Source organism: Strigops habroptila, chromosome 2 (assembly GCF_004027225.2).
Source record: "Strigops habroptila isolate Jane chromosome 2, bStrHab1.2.pri, whole genome shotgun sequence".
Lineage (NCBI taxonomy): Eukaryota > Metazoa > Chordata > Aves > Psittaciformes > Psittacidae > Strigops > Strigops habroptila.
Window position 1 is genome coordinate 31,001,406 of NC_044278.2, and position 23,355 is coordinate 31,024,760.

General features: G+C 41.5%; 1 protein-coding gene across 2 annotated transcripts in view; it reads right to left on the minus strand.

The window, feature by feature from the left end:
- Positions 1 to 22,869, minus strand: part of KCNJ6 (potassium inwardly rectifying channel subfamily J member 6) — a 168,126-nt gene extending 145,257 nt beyond the window's left edge. The window contains exon 1 of one of the 2 annotated variants that reach the window (XM_030477126.1): positions 22,497 to 22,869. The gene's annotated coding sequence lies outside the window, so the exon portion shown is untranslated. The remainder of the gene's footprint in view (positions 1 to 22,496) is intronic. The other variant, XM_030477127.1, reaches the window with a different exon arrangement.
- Between the last annotated feature and the right edge of the window lie 486 nt (positions 22,870 to 23,355).

Genomic DNA, 23,355 nt, shown 5'->3' on the forward strand with positions numbered 1-23,355 from the left:
TTGCCAACAGTTAAGCATCTTTCTGTAGGTCCACATTCAATCCAGAAGGGAGTCCAAACAAATTACTTAAGTTGAATCACCTGATTTTAGTGAGAATGTTCTAAAGTGTATAACTGTAGGAATGCTTAATGCAATGACAGATTCCTCTTAATTAGACAGCAGTCCCTTCTGTGCCCTTGGGTGATATGCTGTTGTTTTTTCAACTAGTTAATCACCTCTTCTGTTAAGTAATGATATATTTTTACAATTCTACCCATCAAAAGTAAAGTTCTTGGTTTGGTATTGAATTATCTATTGGAACGATCTCCAGCTTCTAGGGGCTTGAAATGGTGTTGTTACTCATTATAAATTTGAATTAAATTTAGATTCAAATCACGTGAAATCATGCAGTAATCTAAAAATACATCCTGCAGAGTTTTGTCTATGTTTCCCAAAGACATATAAACAGCATTTACAGATATATATCTACTATAGTTTTTTCTATATTTATTAAAAGAATATTGTGGTTTGGTATCCATGTTCAGTCATTATTCTCCATCTTACACACATCCAGTGAAATCTGAAAAAGAGTTAGTTATAGCATATCCTCATATCAGGACCATTTTACTTCAAAATCATTCCATAAAGCACAATTCTGCCTGAAAACCTTAGGAGTAGCACAGGCAGATATTTCGCAAATGATCCATGATGCTACATTGAATGTATTCCCCAAAAATGTTTTTTAAAGAACCGTTTTATCACACCATTCTCCCTTAAAAATATCTACTCCTTCCAAATGTAGAAGGTTGTCTCTGCTGGCAAGATCCAGTGTACTGAACAAAGGTTAAAAGCCAGGAACTCCTTAATTCTAACAGCAACTTGCTCTGGCCCTTCAGTAACAGGCCTCTTTCTTTTCAAGAGGATACCCACCAAATTAAACTTTCAGTGCAATTTTCCATGCAACCATGTTTCTCATAGATCATATATTCAACAAGCCTGCAGAAACTAAAGAAATCTTAGGTGGCAATTGTGGAATTCTTTTCACCTATTTTTTCCTTCTTAAATGATGATGCCCTTTCTGCTCCTTCTGTAGCCAATGGAGGCAAAAGCAAGGAGGCAACAAGCAGGCAGGCAACAGGCAGGCACTTCCAGAGATCATTTTATGCCACTGAAAACAAGATTTGAGATAGAAAAGATTAATTTCCTCTTCATTGACAGACTGCAGAGGGAGCAGTCCAACTTACTCTAGATGCCTACGTTTTTGATAGCTAGCATGACTGAAATGGCTGATTGTTATTAAGATCTACTGGAAATTATAACAATTTTTGACCATTGCATTATGCATTCTTGATGAAATAGTAGCACAGAGCAGTTGCATTCTCCTCTCCAGAGTCAAAGAGGAATAGTTGGCATAATACAAATCAAGATGCTGTTTAGCAGCATCTCTCACCTCCCTCCTCCAAGGCTGTGTCTGCATGAGTAAATAAAAAAATGCACATGAAAATTATGGTCACTGGAACTCAGTTGTCTGTAATTCTGAACTGTTAGAGTGCCCATGAGCATAGTTTTGGCCTATGCCAACTGGCAGTCTCCCTCTCAGGTATCATTTTGGAGTTAGTAATGGGCTAAAACCTGCTCCCAACAAACTATTTGGATGTAACTGTGTTTGGAGACAGGCATAGCTTGGTACTAGTACCTCTGTGCCAGAGGATAGTCCCAGCCATCACTTTATGATTACAGTGGCTTAGTTAGCTGTGCTCCCTTGCTAATCTTTGTGAGATTTTTAGCATTAGTAAAGCCTTTCTGTTGGGCTTGGTCACAGCAACTCTGTATATCCCACAGGCACTAGGGTTTTCAGTGGTGTTTAGATTCTAAGTCATATATAATTGCTTTTAATATATTATGAGTATCCCATTGGTTCTGGCAAACTAGCACATCGGTGGCAACCTATTACATCAATGTAATTGGAAACTCAGTTCACTTAAGAATCTTTTACATTTTTTTTTTCAGTTTTTAACTTAATGGGGAAAAATAAAATTCTTACAGTGCTGGCTACATAAGATGCCATTTAGTTGAAAGTTATCAATCTATTTCCCAACTTCACAGAAAAACACTTTTAAGAGGTAACATCTGAACAAACGCAGTCTTTCTACAAACATTATGATAAAAACCATTAAAACGATCAGAGTGTTGAAACACGGTTCCATTTAGCTTTTCCCCTTCTCCCTTGAATCATGATTCTCTTTTCTAGTTACTAAGTATATCTCCCATTTTACTGCTGGAACACCCACCTTTAGGATTTACATTATATAGCAATGTCTAGTATTTTATTGTGTGATCTTACAACTTAGAGTGTAGACTGTAGAAGTGATAAGCTGCAGATTGTTTTCTTTTGGACTAATATTTTCTTTCCTAATGACAAGTAACTAAACCAGAGGAAAAGTTATGTCTGATGTCAAACCAAGTGTATAGTATTTCTACTTTTTTATATTGTACCAGTGAGACATTCCTAATTTTGTACACTTGACCGTGTGCAAAATAATTTTTGGTTGATTTTTTTTTTTTTATTTATTTTTCCCCAGAATATGTCTGGGGCTCCTAGACATCTTAGATAGGAGCTAGGAGCTTTTTGCTTCTAGCAAAAGAACTGCAAATCTATAAGAAATAATTTTTCTTATTCCACCTATCAATGCTGGAATTAATAGTACTCATTCTTCAAATGATTTTTTGTCAGTGACTGCCATTTTAATTTTTAAATCATATGTCTAATGTTAGAAGTATTCAACATTTTATGTAAAATTATGTGTTTATGTTAGACACCCAGGTGAAACATATGACACCATACTGAAGTCTGTTTATCCTGCTTTACTGATGAAGCATGAATTCAAAAAGACATTAAGAAGTTAAACCGCAATGATAAACTTCCTCCTTGCAGTGGAATTTAAATGGATGTCATAGATGTTACAGATTTTTCAACTATTTTTCATCAAAGTTTATGGTGTAAGGTTCTGTAAGGATTGGGGAATGCCACATTTAAACAGGGGGAGTGGAAGAGAACACTGCCAAAACATGGATTAAAAAGCAACAAAATCTTAGGCTTAAAGGTTATTCAGAATGGTATTGTGTAAGTAAAGGAAGCAGCTCTGCTGCCCAGCTGCTCCAAAGATGCCAACAGTTGTTTTAATCTTGCCAGGGGGCTAGATGCCAGTGACAAAAAAATAATAGTGTAACATCTGTTTTTTGTGATTGCCACCCAAAAATGAGAAAAGAACATTCAGTTGCTTCAATACGCTTGACTGAAAAGGACACGGATTTTTTTATTATCCTCTTTATCAGAACATGCTTCTGATATCGGAATAGGTAGTGATGCTTTTCCCAGCCTGTTCGATGCATACCACATGTTTTACCATCTTCAAGTCAATGACATTTTAGGCCTGGCATCAGGGGTCCTCCCCAGCCATAGCCGTTCATGGGGTCCTGAGTCCAGGGTGACTCACTCGGTGTTCTGGAGCCTTTCTTGGTAAAGGCCTCCTCTCACCTCCTCCTCTGCCAAATGTCTCAGTGAGGCAGCCAAGCATGCTTCATTCTTTCTCAACATCCACTCACAGGACAGGATGCTTCTGGCAGACACAACCAGCCTGTTGTAATTTACAGCAACCTGATAAAACAGCTGTCCTACATTTCTGCAGTGCTGAACACCTTGAAGAAACATTTGGCTAGAAGCAATGTAAAACAACTTTGAAGCCATTTGAAGCAGAGACTCTGTGGAAGCAAAGCATAAGAAAGAATGTAAAAAGTCATCAGGCGTGATCAAACATAGCTGTTAGATCCTTGCTCTCAGGAGCAGAATGCACTGCTTCTCTTGAGCCTGACTCCCTAGAGTAAGAGAGAATCAGATGTTTCAGGATGGAATATGCAAGATCTAGCATATTTTGAAAGGTTGTTCTTTGGTTTTTTCCAGTCTTTTGTTTTTGCAGCCAATTATTCTTGGTTTAGGAGAACTGCCTGTGTTGCTATTGAATTTGAATCTGGTCCTTCAGATCTTTTCTTCGCTTTGCCAAGATCATTTCAAATGCTAACCTTATCTTCTAAAATACTTGCATTCAAGTGCAGTTAATTCTCTGATTCAGAGCATCAATGAGTTTAAGATAAAATTGGACATGCTACAGACCCAACTTGATGCATCCTTCCATACTGTCAGTGAACCACTGATAACTCTCCTCTGGCACACTTTTACAATCAGTTTTGTAACCATGAGCAGGTAATTTCTTCTAGACCAAGTTTCACTGCTTCCTTATTAGAATACTGTGGCAGATGTTATAATGTCTTAATAAAATCAAATTATATGACCTTCTCATCTTCTTTTGTAGCCTATGCTAATCTACAGTGGAATGAAATTAGACTAGCTTGATGCAATGTGCTGTTGATAAGACCATTTTGGCAGCTCTCAGCTTACATTTTCTGGTGCCTAAAGTTTTTATTTTTTAAAGAGCTTACGTTAAGGTGAGTGGTCCATAATTCACCAGTTTCTCTTCCTTTTTCTGGCAAACATCCTTCTTGTTAAAGACAGGCACCACACTTACTCTTTCCAGTCTGCTAGAATTTTTCTCATTTCCACAAGGTAGCTTTGATGTTGTCTCAGACAGTCCTTTAATGCATTCGTCATGTTTAACTGATTTGAAAACATCTAGCTTTATATACACTGTAGCCTGTACTTTTCCAGTTAGAAGGTAAGATCTTCCTTTTTGATTTGAACAGTACTAGTCCCTTGCACACCACAGGCCTTTCCAGTGAAAGCTGATGCAAGAAAACATGTAAAATACTCTTTATTCTACTGAGTATCATCTGTAGCTTTCCTTCCTGTTGAGAAGCAGGCCAAGATTCTCCCAGCTCTACTAATCTATTTATAGACTAATTTCTTGCTATCACTGATGCCTCTTGCAAGCTGAATTTCTTTTTTTTCTTGGCTTCCAGAGTCAGCCCCTATTTCCTTCAGCAGTTATTCTCAATGCTATGACATAGTTTGTGTGTACTTCCTTCTTGTAAAGTCAATGTGAAATTCACAAGCTAGCTCAGCTGATCTCTTACCACATTTCTTATAATTCATCTGGATTCCTCTGTGTGTGTGTGTGCGCCTATGTGGGTGTGTGCCCTTTCTCTGAAGGACAGCTTTCCTTAACTGCTGCAGTTTTCTACAAAAATCCCCCAAATCCCTATGACCAACAGCTCCTGCAATCCATGTGATTCTTCTAATTACCCACAAAAGAACTCATCTACTGATCCTTCTAGTTCAGTGACCTATTTTAAATCCCCAGAGTATTAGCACCTTGTTCCTTTCCTCTTCAATCATTACCTGGACACTTGCATCTAGTCAGTCCCTCTCTATACATAATATGGCTGGATAAGCACTGAACAAACCTACTATGTGAACCACCTCTTTAAGTCTCTGTTGCACAATTAACTTGTTATCTTGATCATCTTGTAAGATGTCTGTGCTAATGTAAGAAAAACAGGAAATAAAAGAGAAATAATCAGACTTCTTCAATGGATAGACTCATTCATTCACTTCATCCCTTTTATGACCTTTTCATAAATAGCCCTACACCTGCCTTTGAATTTAGGTCCTTGTCAAAGTCACTGGTGTTTACACATACCTAAAATCATAGAGTCATTTAGGTTAGAAAAGACGTTTAAGACCACTGAGTCCAACTGTTAACCTAATACTACCAAGTCCGCCACTAAATCATGTCCCTGAGCACCACATCTACATGTCTTTTAAATGCATCCAGGAAAGGTGACTCAACCATTTCCCTGGGCAGCCTGTTCCAATGCTTGACAACCCTTTCAGTGAAGGTATTTTTCCTAAAAGTTTCTGCCATCCATCCCTTCAAAGGCAGCTAAAATCCTGCTCCAGAAGGAAGTTTATAAGCATAAGGTGGTCTTCCTTCTCTTTGTCAGGAGGTTACACTCCTCTTACCACTAGCTCATGGAACACCATTCTGTTGTCAAAGAAGCCACACTCCATCCCAGTTATACCATGTGAGCAGGGGGGCCTGAACCCTAGTTCTTATGAGCTTAGCTCTTCAGTAAAAGAATGGGCCAAGACCATATACTTATATTCTCATTTTACTATGGATACTTCTGTTCCCTGTGTTTCCTTAAGTCCTTTGCTCCAGCCTTCTGAGCTTCCTAAATAATTTTTATTTGTTCATTCAAGGTAGTATCACTGTCTGGAGTAGGAAGCGTGGTTAGTGGTACAGGTAAGCCTGAGTAACTTTTCAGTTAGTCAGTTCAGACTCAGGCAGCTTAGCAGTAACGTATCCTCTGAATTCTTGAGTTCTTTTGTAATAGATTTGGGATAGACTTCTTTTTTTCTGCCTACCAGGACAATGTGTCTGCTCCTGATCATCTGCAGATGATTACTAAGGAGCTGGAAACTGTGTGTATCCAAAGATGGATGTAGCCAACTTTATCCCTCCTCTTCCTCCTGTTCTGTTACTGGTTCGTTGCAAAATTTAGACAATCATCTACTGTCTCCATCTTTGAGGTTTCCTGTGTTTAAATGTTTACGATTGTTTCATTTTATGGCCCAGTCTCACAATTTTCCTTCATGAGCCTAATGAAATTCTATTAAGTGGCATATCCAGTGCTGAGTATCTTTCCCCTCTTGACCTTCCTGGAAAGGCAAATACAGCCCTTGCAAAAGTACTCCAAGGCTTGGGATGAAGAATTGACCTCATCCTTAGTGATGCAGGTTGACAAATATTTCAGAGTCAAGATAGTTCTTGTGGAACTGCCTGCATTCATCACTCTGTTATGTACACTGCAATACTTGTCAACACCTCATATTTAAAACTCTATCCTGAAACTTGTGTTTAATAGCTCTTTAGAGCTGCTGGTGTAGTGGCTTACCGACCTGTTTGCCTAGATGAATTCTGTTGCTTTGTTGTAAGGAAACACTGAATTCTGTGGTGAATTAATAGTGGGACATTTCATTGTACAGAATTGGTAACTTAGGTTCTAAACATTGTATAGCAGTGTTAGCATGGTGGTGTGCCTGTGTCTGAGGAAGTTCTGTCTCTTGATAGCACTAAATCTCCAGAGAGCAGCACCACATTGAACTTTTGGATCTGAAAATGGCTCAGCCGCAGTTCAGTCTCTGCACTGCATTTTGTGTCATGCTTTGTATGCCCAGAACGGAGCTTAAGGCCTTATGTGCATCTTGAATAGTGGGATTTAAGAAAAAGTAATCAGTATTGCTACCGATATTTGACCTTTATGTTTTCTTTAATCTCTGTTCAGGCACACTGGGAGAAATTCACACCCTTGCTGAAGGAAAAACTAAAACTCCTTCACTGAAATGTTAGTGAGTTTAGAAAGGTAATGTGTTCTCTTGGACCTTACTGTTAAAACATCATTCTCTGCTCTCTCCATCCCACCACTCCTTTCTTTTACATTGTAATTTTGCTACCTTTATCAAGAGCAGACCTGATTCTCCAGTGCATCATGCCCTGTATGTGCAAATGTTGCACATACAAATGTTGCATCTTCGGGAATTAGTCTGACTGAGACAAAGGATTTACTTAACTGATGATAATGCCAATACACAGTTTTGGAGACCTGTTTCTGTATGCTGTTCACACTTTTGCAAAGTGGTTGTCAAATCTTCCCATCCTGATTTTCACAGGTATATCTGTGACCCTCCAGAGGTCAAGGCAGGGAAGAATCACACTTATGATGCTTGAACACTGTTGCATTGTAATGGGAACTGGTCAGCTGAGAGTTTGTGCCTTTCTCCAAATAGATAACTGAACGTGGCTGTGCTGTGTTGAGCTTGGCTTTTAAGCTGGGTTTGCATCCAGCTTTTGCACAGGGCTGGTTATATAATACTGCAGCAGCATGGAAAGGCAAGAATTACTTGATGAGGAAAGTGACAGTGGAATGGAGCACTGAATTTCATTATAAAGGTGAACAACTTCAGTTTGTGACAGCTAAGAGAATGAAGTTCTTTACCAGGGATTATTTGGATTAGAGGATAATTGTACCAAGCAAAATGTCCATCTCTGTGTGTATGTAACAAACTGCTGTAGCCCATGGTTTTAATTCAGTGACCTGATAAAAAGCATGCATAAATGCATACTTAGTATTAGATCTATGATTCCTGTGGCCCTGGTTTGGCGAAAGTAGTTGACCATTTGCAATAGTTGACCATGGCATTCTTCTGACATTCAGAAATCCCCAAGTAGGCATAGCTGTATGATCATCAGTAGCATGTGGAGATTACACTGGAAGCTTTTGGAATCTGATCTTCTCCATTCATGGCACTAGACTGAAGGCACCAAGAGCCAGCCAGCATAGTACAGAGTAGCTATATTGTCTATGTCAGCAAAGAACCCGACCAAGACTGGGAAAACACTCTAGTTCATCTGTGGGTCAACTTCCTGTATCTGTGCCTACCTATGCTGAGGAACTAGCTCTGTAGGGATACAATTTCTGCCTGGTACAGGTTTGCTATATTCAGCAGGTCTCTGAGTTTTTGTCTTCTGATGCATGATCCATTCTGTCCAAGACCAGAGAGAATGCATGACATGCCAATCAGGAGTTACATTGGCCTGCATCTCTTTTCATCATACCTTCTTTTTATGGCACTGTCAATAATGTAGAGCTGTAAGATGCTGCGTGCTGCATTTACTGTAGCAATGCTAAGCTTGAAATGTTCTTTTTGTGGGAGTTGCTAGAGGCAGGAGAGCTTCACATTGAGATACTACTTAAAAGTTCAAAGTGATAGTAATTAGGAGAAACCATTATTTTACTGTAAACTGAATATGTGTCATCTGAACACTCAGAGTCTTTGGTGAGTTTGACAGAGAATAAACAGAGCCCTACAACATTGCTCTCCCAGTCATTGTCCTCACACTGCTGCTTTGTTTCCTAAACTGAAATTCTGTTTTGTGTTTTTTTTAGTAAGGACTTTCTTTAATCTTGTCCCATTGCCTGTAGAAGGGGTACAAGTTAATAAGGGCTATAATTGCTTTCTGCTTAGAAAATGGAGTACTCTGTCTCCTTGTGGTCAGTGCTCTGAAGTGTTCTTAGCACTTCTTAGCACTTCACCCCTGCATGCTCTTGGGGACAAAATATGTCATTCCAGTAGGAGACAGAAAATATCATTACAGTGGGAAAATGAAAACCATTTCAGCATTGGTGAGGGCATGTATTAGGAGATAAAGTTGACGCACTTCTAATCTGGGCAAATTAAAATTTGCCTACTCTTCACAACAGGATAATTGGTCCGCTTTTCGACATACCTTTATACCCCTGAGCTTTCTCATTAATATACATTGAAGAAAAAAAAGAACACCTTCAGGACGTATGTGGAAAGTCCCTCCAAGTGTGAAGGGTAACTGCCGACATTTTCAGAGGACCAGTGGGATAAAAGGCTTTGTTCAGCAGCCTTGACAAAATGAATGAAGAAAAAATGCTTTTTGCTACAGATACAAGGAGCAGGAGAAGAAGCGTGGGGAAAAGAAGGGAGAGAAAGATCACCCACTTGAAGGTGAGTAAATAATGAGCATTTAGTTTATTTCAGTACCTGAAACAGCTCTGGTGGCCTAGGGTATATCCAGACACATTTTTATTCATGAAGTTAAGAAATAAGCTGGAGAAAAGAGTTTGATCAAAAGCAAAGCAGTGCAGGGGTACATTTGTTTCAGAATTCTTTGTAATGCTCTTGCTGTGTTTCTATTAGTGGACTGAAATGGCAGTAGTTTAATTCAAGTCACTACTGCAGCAGTGTAACTCAATCACAAATTTGACTGTCTTTCTTAGAAAAAAAACAAACCTGATTCTGTGATAGTCAAAGCAGTTGATTCACATTTTCAATTATTATCCCACAAGGCTATGTCTATGAGGAAAATATCACTATGCTTAAGTTCTTCCACAAAGATTGATATAGGTTGACAAAATTTAATTAAGGGTTTCAATTTATTCCCACTGAAAGGAGTGGGAAAACTCTCATTCACTTCAAAAGCAGCAGCTACCTTTTACATATGACTAGCATAAAAAAATATACAGTTGAAAGTATCAGAAGAAAACAACCTAATGGTAAGGACTCAGAAACAACCAAACCAAAACTCTTATACACCTATAGTCTATATATGCCCAGATAGCTCTATGAACTTCAGGAGTGCAAAGCTACTCACACAACAAACATTTGCCAAGTGATAGATTAAACATTTTTAAAATTATCTTTGTTTTGCTGCAAATGAGTTAAAAGTTTCTCCAAATTAAGCATCTTACCATTACAGTACATATGCACACGGAAAGAATATAGCTAAAGTATTTAGCAAGGGTAGGAATTTTACATAGGTAACATCTCATAAAGGAAAATTCCAAATCCATTTCTGCGCTACTTTCTGCAGGAGAAAGCTTTATAAATGAAAAATAAAACTTCTAGAAATATGATACAAATTTTAAAAAGGTTGCCAAGTAATCATCTGATGATAGACTATTCACACAGAAAATCAAGTTATACCCTGAGAAGCAGCCAAGTTAGCAGCAAGAGACAAGGATACTAGAGGCGGAAGGAATAATGACATTTAAAAATGAGAATAATAAACAGAAGAATATTAAAAATCAAAATACATACAAAGTTCCCCTATGACTGTAAACAGGAAAATGATTCACCTTCCTTTTAAGAAAGATAAGAAAGTAGATGTAGGGAATCACAGTCTGATTAGACATTCTTCAGTCCTTAGGAAAACTATGGAGAATACTCTCAAAAAAAGCTATTTGCAGACACACAAAAGACAAGAACATGATCAGAAATGGTCAGCTTGGATTTATACCTTGGCAAATCATGCTTGGCCAATCTGACAGACTTCTACAATGAAATGGCTAGGTCTGTAGATGAGGGGAGAGTAGCAAGTCTTTAGCAATACTTCTGACACTGTACCATAGCTTCTGCTAGCCAAACAAGGACAAATGGACTGGATGGGTAGACTGAAAGAAGGTGTGGAAAATTGGCTAGACCTTTAAACTTGAAGGGTCTATGGTTTCAAATCTAACAGTTCCTGGTGTTCCCTGGGGGCTGATAGCTATTGGGGCCAGCTCTAACGCCTTCATCAGAGACCTGGACAACAGGACTGAAGATATGTCAGCCAGCCTCCAGATTACGTCAAACTGGAAGGAGCTTGCAGGAGTTGATGCACAGGGAAGGTAAGGATGTTCCTCAGAGGGGTCTAGACAAGCAAGAGGAATGGGCTATCAAGAATCTCATGAAGTTGAACAAAGACAAATGCAGAGTCTTGCACCTGGGAAAGAGCAAGCTATGCATCAGTACAGACTGGGAACTAAATCACTGGTAGCAACACTGCAGGATAGGACCTGCGAGTTCTACAGGAGGCAAGTTGCACATGGATCAGCTATGTACCCTTACGGCATTGAAGGGTGAACATATACTGGGATGCATTAGTATAAAATTAGCAAGCAGGTTGATGGAAGGGATTATTCCCTTCTGGTTGGCACTGGTGAGGTTTGACTAGACACCTCCAGAGGTCCCTTCTAATCTATTTTTTCTATAATCCTGTGAAACGATTTTTTAATTCTTATATTCAGTACTGTTCATTAGGTTTTGTTCTGAGTTCATTAGAGGTCCATGATAGAAGTTAAGTTACAGTAATAACTATACGTACACTGAACAAGAGTCTTTTTACATGGACCATGATCCTGGAAGTTGGTAGGACATAGGAGATTAGGTCCTTTATTATTGGCACAGAGGAAATATTCATAGGCAATATAAAGGTAAGTTACCTCTATAAACACTTTTATTTGGGGAGAGTAGCTTTTTAAACATTTCTTTTAACTTTTAGTTCTAATAGTTCTAATTTTGGACTCCCTACTAATAGTTAATACATGTTTATCTATCTGCATCAGAACTATACTGTTCTCCTCCTCTTTGCCTCCCACGTCAGTGTGTAGGATTAAGTAAAAGTGCTAGTTCTAGGTTATTTAGTATGGCTTTGGTAATTACAGTTATAACTGGAGAGTAAGATTTGAAGTTTAGCTTTGGGTTTTGGGTTGGGTTTTGTTTTGTTTGTGGTGGAGTTCTGTGTTTATTTTTTTTTCCTTTTTTTTTAATTTTTCCTTATGGCACATCTTTAGCAATGATGCTCAACTGACTATGAAGCCAATCAACAAAATCCAGTCTTTAAACTGCAACTATACTGAACTGTGGATATATGCTTTGGGTCCAACCTCACTCAACTTCAGATTTCACTGAAATTAAAAGCTAGCCTGAAGCCAGAAAACTAATTGTTGTAGAAAGTTAAAGTTCTTTATGTAATTGAAAAAAGAGAAGCCTGATTTTTCTCCCTCTACTGTTCATAAGGGGTCTGCCTGAGGCCTTATTTTCAAGAACAAAATGAAGATTTCTTGTCATGTCAGTTGCCAGTGTTCGCTCTCACCTTTCCCAATTGCACAGCCCAGCTCCTTAGGTTTACTTTCTCTTGAACTGTATGGTGTAGTCTTGCCTACATATTTGGCATTTTAATGGGCCTACAGTTCAAGAAAATATTTTTTCATTAGCCTTAATCTAATGTTTGCTTATAACTGAAAAGGTCCTCTTTACACAGGATTTAGTCCAGCATGATTACAAGCCATATCTCTTTCAGGCATAATATAGTTTCTTTTCTCTCAGTTTCTTCTTCAGCATAGTGATCTGTATAAATGGCTGATCTAAACATTTTTTGCTTTACTTTTAAACTGATGGAATGGTAAGACTTATTGCCATAAATTGATACGGGTCTGATCCTCCACTATTGTTTATGGAAAAATCAATGAAGGGAAAGTAGCAATAAGCATACATCTGACTTTACTGTGAACTTTTAAAAAGGATTATGGTATTTCACTGGTTGGTGTGAGGAAATATAACAGATGACATTTTTTATGCTTCCAATTTGACCATTTCAGCTGTGCTCACCTTGACCGCTGTTGACTGACATTCCATGCAGGTTGCAACAGACATTAATTTTAAAATAATCTGCTTTTAAAGATATTTTAATGTTTACCCACAAATCCATGCTTTGGAACTAAAGCAGGATGATCTTTATTAAAGGTCAAGCAGAAATACTCAGGCTCCAACTCCTGGTAAATGTTTGGGTTGATACACAGCCATCTCTGTTGAAAATATACCATGTGCTTGCATTATGGCAAAATGTGAGAAACTGCATCTTCAAATCACCATAAAGGAAAAGGATTTTGAATATTTGTAGACATTTCTAGAATATGTTAGTTGATCCCTTTCCTTCTATCTGCTGGCTGCACTCTTGCAATTATGTAGCACAGATAGGAACAAAGTTTAGGCTGGATTATACAAAGATTTCTGATGACAGTTTTAAGTAATGAAGTCATCCTGAGATCTACTAAGGAAGCTGTATGTCAGACCTCTATCTCCTATATACTAGCCTATTTAAAATAAATTTACATTTAAGATCTGATATGAAACCCATTGAAGTTAATGGAAAGATTTTAATGTTCTTTGATTAAAATGCATGTATAAGATCACATATTTTCTGTGATTCTATTTCTGTTACAGCTTGGCAGGATTTACTATGCCTATATATTTCCAGCAAGGCTTCCTCCAGGGTTTTTTTGTTATTATTATTTCCCCTCATGATAATATCATACATCTTTTCTTTTCAGCATCTCTAAGGGCCTACTTGATTTTCCTACCAGCCAGCAGCTTAATTCTCTTCTAAGATGTGAGCTGTGTGTGACTCCCCAAACCCACCAGTTTGGCTTCTGCATGCAGCTGTAATTAAAAACAAAATAACAATCAAGCAATGGCTTCTGTGCTTTACAAACAGTCCAAGCCAGAATTTATTCCTAATTCTTTCTCTCTGTTTACATAGTTTTTTAAAAAGTCTTCGACTTCATAAAGTATTTTAGTTTAAATGCTGGTTGGAGACATATCAGCTTCATATTTGCTGTTGTTACCTCTTACTTCATGAAAGAGCAAAGCTATTTCTTGCAGCAAACACTGCTGGAATGCAGTGTGACAATAATATATATTTGCCATTTATACACAATGGATACTATTTCTTTTCTGGATAGTAGTTTAGAATACCTTAGCAATTATTTTTCTATATCTGGAAGGCAAAGGCTTTGGTAGTATTAAGTTAGTGTATTAACTGCTGTAGCTTTCTGTGAAATACATTTCTGAGCCCTGTGCTCTGGCAAGAGATGGATTCGAATTAAAACCATGAATTTGCTAGTTGCAAGGTGTAGAGAGAAGGGAAATAGTGATCAGCAACATCCAGATGTTGCAAATCAGCCTGCATTTCAGTGAGCCGCCCCAGAACTGTGCAATGGACTGTTCCAAATATGGGAGTGTTTATGGGCCTTTGTCCTTTCCCCTTTTTGTATGTCTATTCCTTCTCTCTTGAACGCTTCTCCTTCCTACCTCTTCCAAATTTTGGCCATCTTAAATTTTTACATAGCTTTGCAATCTCTGACTAGCAATGAAGAACTCAGACCAGAATCTGGCACTGGGATGGTTTGTGGTCACATCTTAAAAGTTCAAGTCCAGTTTTAGAGAACAAAGTAATAGTAATGAATGCCTGGAAAACAGTCACATGAGAGCTGTGTTCTCACACACTGCATGGCACTCACAAGTGCAAAGTCAACACTTACCAACAACTACCACAAAATCATATTGTAAATATCCTACACATAATTACAGTCACCATCACTAGAATACTGCAGATACTGTTGGAACATTTTCTTAGTAACCATGATCTTCTGTTTAATTGTTTTCCTTTCTGATTCAATGGTAACTTTGGTATATTTCTGGAAAGTAAATTAACATTGCCTTGTTTGTAATCCTGAAAGACTTCTGATGCACTTTATGCTTTAATGTAATTATGCCTAATAGATGGAATACAGCAGCTTCATAAAGATTGTTCATATCCCTGCAGGATACTTGGCTGAGATAAACATGTATCTAGTTTATTTAACATGATTAACTACCTGAAGTGTTAGAATTCTTATACATTAATTCACAACAGCCAGGGATTGCAAGATTACTGGAGATACACTGCATTTTATAAGACAGCCTCTGTTTGATATACACACCACACTGGTTAGTGCTAATGGGCTGCGATCCAATAGCCTCCTTTCTCTTCCTCCCCTGTAAAAATGATGGTGGGTGAAGATTTGATAATCCCTGTTCCAATTCGGTAAAGAATTAAATGAGGCATTTTTTTTATTTCCCATCTAACTGATATACTTTCCTGCATTTGTACCAGAAAAAGCCAGCAGCATACCAAGGAGACTACAGCACTAGGACTGTACCAAAACTGGCACAGTTTCCTTTACTTTCCTCCCAGCTCAACCTCCTTTCCCTTCTGCATCAACACAGAGGTCATGGTTCAGAGTTCATTGCAATTGATAGCAATCTTGGTATCCTTAAATAGCCACTGTTTTTAATTATTAAAAAAGGTTTCCTTCCATTTCCTTGCATAACTATGTTCTCCCTGCTCCTGCTATTGGTTCCAGCCCTGACAGTCTAAGGCCACCTCTGAGACCAGGAAGCACTGAGCTACTCCTATGTTGTAGCCGGAGAGTATCAGAAACAATAGGAGAAAAAAATAATCCTGGCTTCTACATAATCTTGATATTTTTATAACCTAGCCAGGAAGACAGTGATGTAGGGCCATGCAAATGAAGAAGTTTAGTGGGTACAGTTATGTGTGGGAGCTCTGAAGACAGAGATTCATCTCCCACACCTTTTGCATCTGTAAATTGCCACATTGATTTAATTACTTGAGATGCATCCCCTGAAACTTCAGGCACCAAATTTTGACATCTCTAGAGGCCTATTGAGATCTTTGGTGGACTAAAGTTGCTCTTTAGAGTTGCCCTTTATCTTTTCACTGATGATATAGGGACTCCAGGGAGGTTATACTTCCAAAGCAGGCATTGCCTGTTGAAGATCTTTCTGTGAAAATCTGGACCTATGGAAGTCAATGGGGAATTACCTTTCCATGTCCAGACAGCTATTGAGCTGGAAGAAGAAGGTTCTTAATAACAATCATTTAGCATAAATGGTTCTTTTCAGTAATGGGAAATTGATCTGACAAGCTGATAGAAACTGCAGACTCTGTGTGTCAAGGCAGGGGAGAAAAACAGGAAGGTAGGAAATATTATTTTCTCATTCTTCAAATTAATACTTTGAGGAATAATTTGGCAATTGCTTGTTGTTCTAATGAGCCCCTGCTCTTGATTATGATAAGTACTAAATTACATGATAATTTCTCCTTTGCTTTCACTGACAAAGTTGCCTGTATTGTCAAGACACAATGAGATTATTTTTTAAAATGAGAATCAAAAAGCAGAGGATTTCCTGCAATGCTGTGAAGTGCTCTGAACTGGTGAGCCTAATGCAGGGATGCTTGTGATAAAGCACTGCAGAACACAGCTGATTAGAGCATTGAATTAACTATGGTCTCAGGCAGTATCACTCTCATCTTCTTTGTTCTTTCAGCCTCCTGTTTCACCCTTTCGACCTGCACGATATTGTTTTCTTATCCAGAAGTGTTTTTTTGAGAATTCAGCACAAATGCCAGCACTTGGCTTTCATCAGAAAACAAGCCCCAGCATTCTGCTCCAGCGACTCCCAACAAATCCTGTGCCTGATGGCTTCTTCAGGTCAGGCTACAGCAGTCTATGTAGATTAAATGAATGTGGAGTAATACAGAACAGCTGTATAAACCTATGATCTTTAGTGCTTATTTGCCCATGAAATACTGTTGCTGCTGTGACAGTAGCAATTAGTACTAGGACTTCTTTTTCTAAAGGCATGGTTGAACTTAAAGATCCAACATAGTCAGGTCAAAGGGTATGAAGTGCAACTAAAGCCAAGATTAAGGCTGTTTCTGCAGGCCTGTGATGGGATATAGAACCATATCCAAGCTTGTGCTAAAGCACCTCTTCTCACCCATACTGTCACCAACCACTGACTTTACCCATGGGGCATTTGAGGGTCAGGTGGCACTGCCTCAAGGCCAAACAGCAAAGATCACATCTACATTTGTGCCAGCTCCTGAAGTCTGTGTGTTAGAATGAGTCAGATACTTCCTCTGTTTGGGAGACTTTTCTAGGCTTGGATGTCCACGTACATGCCAAATTCTGAAGCTGAGGTCTCTCAGTATGAACCACTCACTATGCACATGACAGAAAGGGTAGGTAGGTCATCAGCAGCACGGATTAATAGCAGGCTCTCTGGCTTAAATATTTGAATGAGACTTCACTGTCTGCACTAATACTTACAGTGCTATTAATGCAAATGCTTTAAAAAACTTAAATCTCTGTGGAATTGTAATTTACTCCTGTGAATTGCAAGCTATGCGTGAAAATGTTAGAGTTTTCTGACTGCAAGGCTAGTTCTGCCCTTGGGTATACTATATAATTTTCCATTTTACAAGGAAGTAAATGTTTCTTGGAAGAAAATAATATGAAACCAAAGAATGGTGTATATTGTGAATTTACATTTCCAGCCATATACTTGCATTCATTTTGCGGTAATGCAAGCCTGATAGAATGAGTCTTTTATTTTCTAATAGTAAGGTGATATTTATTACGACAGGGCAATGAGTATTCTGAGGGCATTTCTGATCTTATTGTCAGTTAGACCTACAGTAATAGTATGATTTCTAGTCTTGTGGATGCTTATATCAGGAATATCATACTGTACCTCAAACCTGGGTCTACCACTAATGTCTGACCCAAAGTTGTACCTGGCAAATAGCAGCAGGGAATCAATGGGCTTTTAGAAATTTTTTTGATCCAAATTTCAATTTACCAATACTGTGGAGCAAACTTCTGCTAGTGGCTCTGTTCATTTGTGTTAGAGCTTCTTCAGCAATCTCATGGCATGAACTGGGGGTTCTGCAGTCAGGACTGTGTACAGTCCTTGCACTCATTCAGATTTTCACTGATATTACTCGGCATTGTGTGATTCTGAGGGTCCATTTGCATGAACTGCTGGTAGAAATTTTCTTTTAAGAAATTTAAAATTTATTCCTTTTTTGTCCTGTATCTGAAGACAGGATGTTCTGCTGGTCATATGTAAAAGCTTGTGAATAGACTGCATGTTACTAGCTAGCAAAAATAAATTTTAATGAGGCCTTAAAATGTAAACAAGATATATTTCCTTAGCTGTCATATTTCCTTGTCCCTGTGTGGTATTCTGCCAGGCAGGCCATGGGTGATGAGTTAAATGAGGATGGTGCTCCAAGCCTCCTTATGGTCATGATTCATGCCTGCAGCACATCGCCTTTGCAGCTGCCATACTAATGTATATGACTGAAAAATTCTAGTCTCAGCACATGACCTTTGACTACAGAAGTTTTCCTCCTTCAGCCCCCACCCTACACTGACAAGACTGCTCCCATTCACCTCCTGCGGTATGCTGGGCTGGGGTGGCCTGCTGTGCGCTGTTCTTTTGACAGAGACTCCACAACACTGCTCCATTAGAAGGCTTCAAACTTCCATGACAGCCAGCATCCTTGGGCATAATTCAAAATTGCAGAGGTGTGTGCAAAAGTGGAGTTAGAGATCTTCTACTGTTTGATACTTTTATTCCAGCTATTCAAAACACACATATAGTAAAATTGCATTTCCAATATCAATAGCATTCCAGGAAAGCATCTGATGCACAGTTTTTGGGGAAAAAAATAAAATAAAAAAAAAAATCTTCCAGGAATTTACTATCAAGTGGGAATGATATTAAAACTCTTTTTCTTAGGTTTACTGTTTGGTAAATTTAGCATTCATTGTTTAAGAAACATCAGTCTCTTTCTGCATGATCAATATTTAAATATTGATACTTAATATACTAGGATTATTGTTCTCTAATATCAAACTGCATTCACCTATAAAAATTGTACATCCACATAAATGTAACAAATACATTAACCTAAACCATATCTCTTTTTTAAAACTGCCAGTGTTTAATTGTCACAATTAAAAAGCACCATTCTGTAGCAAGCAGATGATGAAAACACTGAACAGAGCTCCCAAGCTTTTAACAACAATGAAAATAAATATATATATATATAAAAAGTGTTCTGTATTATGCTTCAACCTTATTACTTAAGACATAGTTAATGTGGGAGAATACTAATATGAATTCTTTTACTTCTTACTTTTATAGAAGCATACAAACAACTCCTAAATAAAAATCTGCTTGTATATGTGAAAATACCAAGAGAAGATCATGATAAACCCAGTAACCTTACACCAACAGTGTCCAGAGTTCCTAGTATTTAAAGGTGAAGAAACAACATAAAGCTTATATCTGTGAAATATTTGAATAAATCCCTTGTGATGGATATTTTATGAAAATATAAATGAAATTCTATTTCTCTTGCATAGTTTAAAGGAGAGATCTTGTTTTTCTTCCAAAACACCATGTCTCAATAAAATGAATATAAGACAAGGCTACAAATAATATGCTTATGAAAAATAAGTGTTTTCTGCAGTGAAATTATGTATCTTGGGAAGCTCATATTGAATGTGGTGTCAATGCACTGGCAGAAAGTCCACAAAAAATTCTGCCTTCTATTAAACTGATTAAGGTTGTGGTTCTGGGATTTTCTGTTGATTTTGCTATAACTAATTTTTTTCTTATGTTGCTTATAAAGCAAAATCATTTTGTAGTTATCTGATAAATTTATTCTGACACTTCAGGAGTATTGCCTTATATAACACAATCAATACTTTCAAGTATTACAAATGATCTAGTAAATGCCTGAAGAGTTGTATTCTATTACTTCTCATTTTCCCACAGGAAAGTAATGAGTTCCCAAGCCCATACTTACAGTTTTGTCCTTTATTTCCATACTACCTATGAGATAGATAGGTCTGCAAATGTGAGGCCTGTCACTGAGAAATTCAGGTCCCCATTTCCATAAAGGCTTAACTCATTAGTTCACTCGGCTTGTCAAAAAGTGTAGTTAGGGCAAAATGTGCATCTATAGTTAAAAAGACTTCAACTTCTTATCAATTCTATTCATCAATAGAGATGAATTTGCTTGGAGTCCCTGCGTAAGTACATAGCCTGACAAACTTCCATGCTTGAATAGGACTCACCAATGTGGTTGCCGCTGCTAAGGTAGGACTTACTTGAAACAGACAATCCATGACAAAGAAGGAACCCAGTAGCTGGTGTGATTTGACAGCTTATAGTTAAAGCCTAACCTGAAGAGGCTGGGGATTTGGACTCAAAACCCAATAATTCTACATGTACCTATAGTTTAGTGCCTATCAATCAGGACTGAGGCAAGATTAAATAAATCTGGTTTGCTTAATGAAAAAAGAACATCCTGACACAGTGAACACATAAAAGTTACTAATCCATCTCTATCTTCCCGAGTGAATATTATTCATTATGCTGTTTGCTTTTCTCGATTTTTTTTTTTGGTAGTCTGAAGCAATAATTGCATATGTAACTACTAGCATGAGATATGTATAGGAAAACCAAGCCAATAATTTACAATCTATCAGTGCTTTGGCTTTTGGTGAATTATCACTAACCTGAATACTTTTTTCCCCCACTTCGTGTAGTTCTTTAAACTGGTCACCAAATGTCTGAGGAGAACAGTTCTTTAACAGGAGGTGTTTTAATGATTAGTTGATTGCGCCTGTCTGACCAGTACAAACTCCACCTGTGTAATCACACACCTCAGCAGTGGGATGGCTTCCTAAGCTAAGAGCGCAATTTCTTCAAGTGTAATTTCTCAACAAGTTTTCCTAAGGAAAACAAATTGAGAACACATATTTTTCAATTTTTTCAGGACTCATTTTATGAATGTTGTGCATGTGAACAGTCCTGTTGGGGAACCAGTTAGCCATAACAGGTTACAGAGAACCCCTGCGAAAGAGTCATGAGAAGCAACCTCGAGCAAGTTCATGTGAAAGATGCCATTTGTTAACATGTTTGCTCTCAGCTCCTGCATGCATTTGGCTCAGGAAAGTTTAGTGGCCCGAGGTGAGGCTTCCTCTGGCTGCCGGCACCCAGTGGGAAGCAGCACCGTGTTCCGGGCGGGCTCTAACAGAGAAAGGCAGCCGCTTCTGGCACGGGGACACCGGCGGGGGGTCCTCTCGGTCCTCCCAGCGCAGAGCCCCAACCCGAACCCCCCGCCGGCTCCCCGCCCGCCGCCGGGCCCAGCGATCCCCAGCGCTGCCCGGCCCCTCTTACCGCTGTCCGCGGTGCTGAAGCAGGGCCGAAAACAAAGCGCCCGCGCGTTGCGGTGCGCAGAGGGGCCGGAGAGCGGGCAGCGGGCGGCTGGGGGCATGGCGGGCACAGCGGGGAGCAGTCGTGAGGAGCTCGTCCCGAAGCAGCTTCCTCCGCCCGCCGCGACCGGAGAAGAGGCTCCAGGCACGGCGACTCGGGGGCACCTGGCTCCCCGCAACCGCGGCTCGCTGAGCCGGCTGGAGCCGCCCCTTCCCCACCTCGGTCCCCCCGGTCCTTCGCCGCCCCCTTTTACCGCGAGAGGAAAGTTTTGCCTGTGGTGCCTTGCTCCCTACCTTTGGGACCGGACCTGGCCGGGAAGGGGCAGCGAAGGGGGCAGGGAAGGGGGGAGTTATCTCCTACTTATTTATTTATTTAGCTCTTTCCTCCCTCAGGTCGCCATGGTGATACGGAGCTCGCTCTCCCTCCGATCAAGAGGAGACGGGCACCCCTTCGTGAACATCCCCCCGCCCCTCCGCTCCCGCTGCCCCCGGCGGAGGCTCTCCTCTCCCTGCCTACCCAGCGGGGCCGGGACCGCACTGATCCCTCAGCCTAGCCCAGGCTCCCCTCAGCCAGGCCCCGGCAGCCCTCAGCCCAGCGAGACCCTAACTCCCCGCAGAGCAGCAGCCCCATGCTGCCCTCCCAGAGGAGGAGTGAGACGGAAGCAGCCAAAAGAGCATCTTCCCCCGAACCCCGCTTTGAAGTTCTTCCCGGCTTCGGCACTGCCGCTGGAGCGCCGCTGGGGAGGGGGCGGCCAAGCGGGACGTCGTCCCTGGTTTCCCCCGCCCGCCGGTCCCCGCTGTTGAGCCCCGAGGCGCGAAGAGCCCGGCGCAGCCTCGGCCCCGTCACGGCCGCAGCGCTCTGCTCGAGGGCGTGTGGCCGGGGCTCCCAGGCGCGAGGTTCCCGCGACGGCAACTGGAAAGGGCCGCTCCGGGGCCAGCCCGGGCACTCTTTGTGTCCCCATCGGCCGCGACTCCCCCTCGGCGCTTGCCCAGCGGAAAGCGGCAGAGGCTGCTAGCCCCTCGGTTACATAAGTAACGCGCCCCGTATCCCCCGGAACGGCCGCTGTGGCTGCCAGGGGGCTTGAAGAAGGGTTTTTCGGGGAAAGGGGGGGGGGATAGAGCTGAAAAAACGTGGCGGCAACGAGCCGTAAGGGTAAAGACACCAAAACGCAAGCCCCGATCCCGCACCTTCTCCGCCACCCTTCGGGTAACCCTTCCCTCCTTACCTGGCGGCCACACGCTGCTCTCACTCCATGCCGGCTCCCCGTGGGACAGGGCAGGGCGGTGCTGCCCGGTTCTGCACCGGCTCCGGCTCCGGGCCGGCGGGTGCGTGCGCGCGTGTGAGCGCCGCTGCTGTCACACGGCCCCGGGGATGCTGTCGGGCGTCTCCATTCCCCACGCCACTCGCCCACTTCCCGCGCCCCTCCGCCGCCGCACAAACGGGCACGCCGGGGCAGCGGCACCCGCCGGCTGCGGAGCTCGGCTCCGGGCCGCTTCGCACCGCTCGCAGCGAGAGCGGGAAGGGGTAGTGCGGAGGGCGACCAGACGGCCGCGGCGGAGCCGCGCTTGTCTGCGTGTCTGTGGATAGGGGGGTGGAGGCGCGGCGCGGGGTGCGGCGGGCGGGCGGGGGAGGCGCGGCCCCTCGGGGGCAGCCGCGGGAGGGCCCAGGGGCTGCTGCCGGCGCCGGAGGGCTGCGCTAGCCCAGCCGGCGCGGCGGCAGCGGCGGCGGTGGGTCGGAGAGCGGGCGCCGGCAGCGCCACCTGCGGGCAGCGCGGAGCGGTGGGGGCGGTGCGGTCCTTCCGCAGGAGGGGGCCCTGCCCGCTGCCTGCACCGCCCCCGGTCCTGGTGGACTGCCGCTGGGGCGGCCGAGGCGCGGAGCTCCCCGCGTGGAGGGCTCCGCTGCCGCCCGCGGGGATAGGTGACACGTCGGGTATGGGAGGGGGCGAGGCCCCGGCTCTGTGCCCCCCGGCAGTGTGGGCACCAGCTCTCGCCCCGCCGTCTGCCACGGAAACGTCCCGCCCTCTCTAGGTGCGACCTCCTCGGCAGGGTGTCCGAAGAAACCACAGGTGCATCCAGGTGACTTGT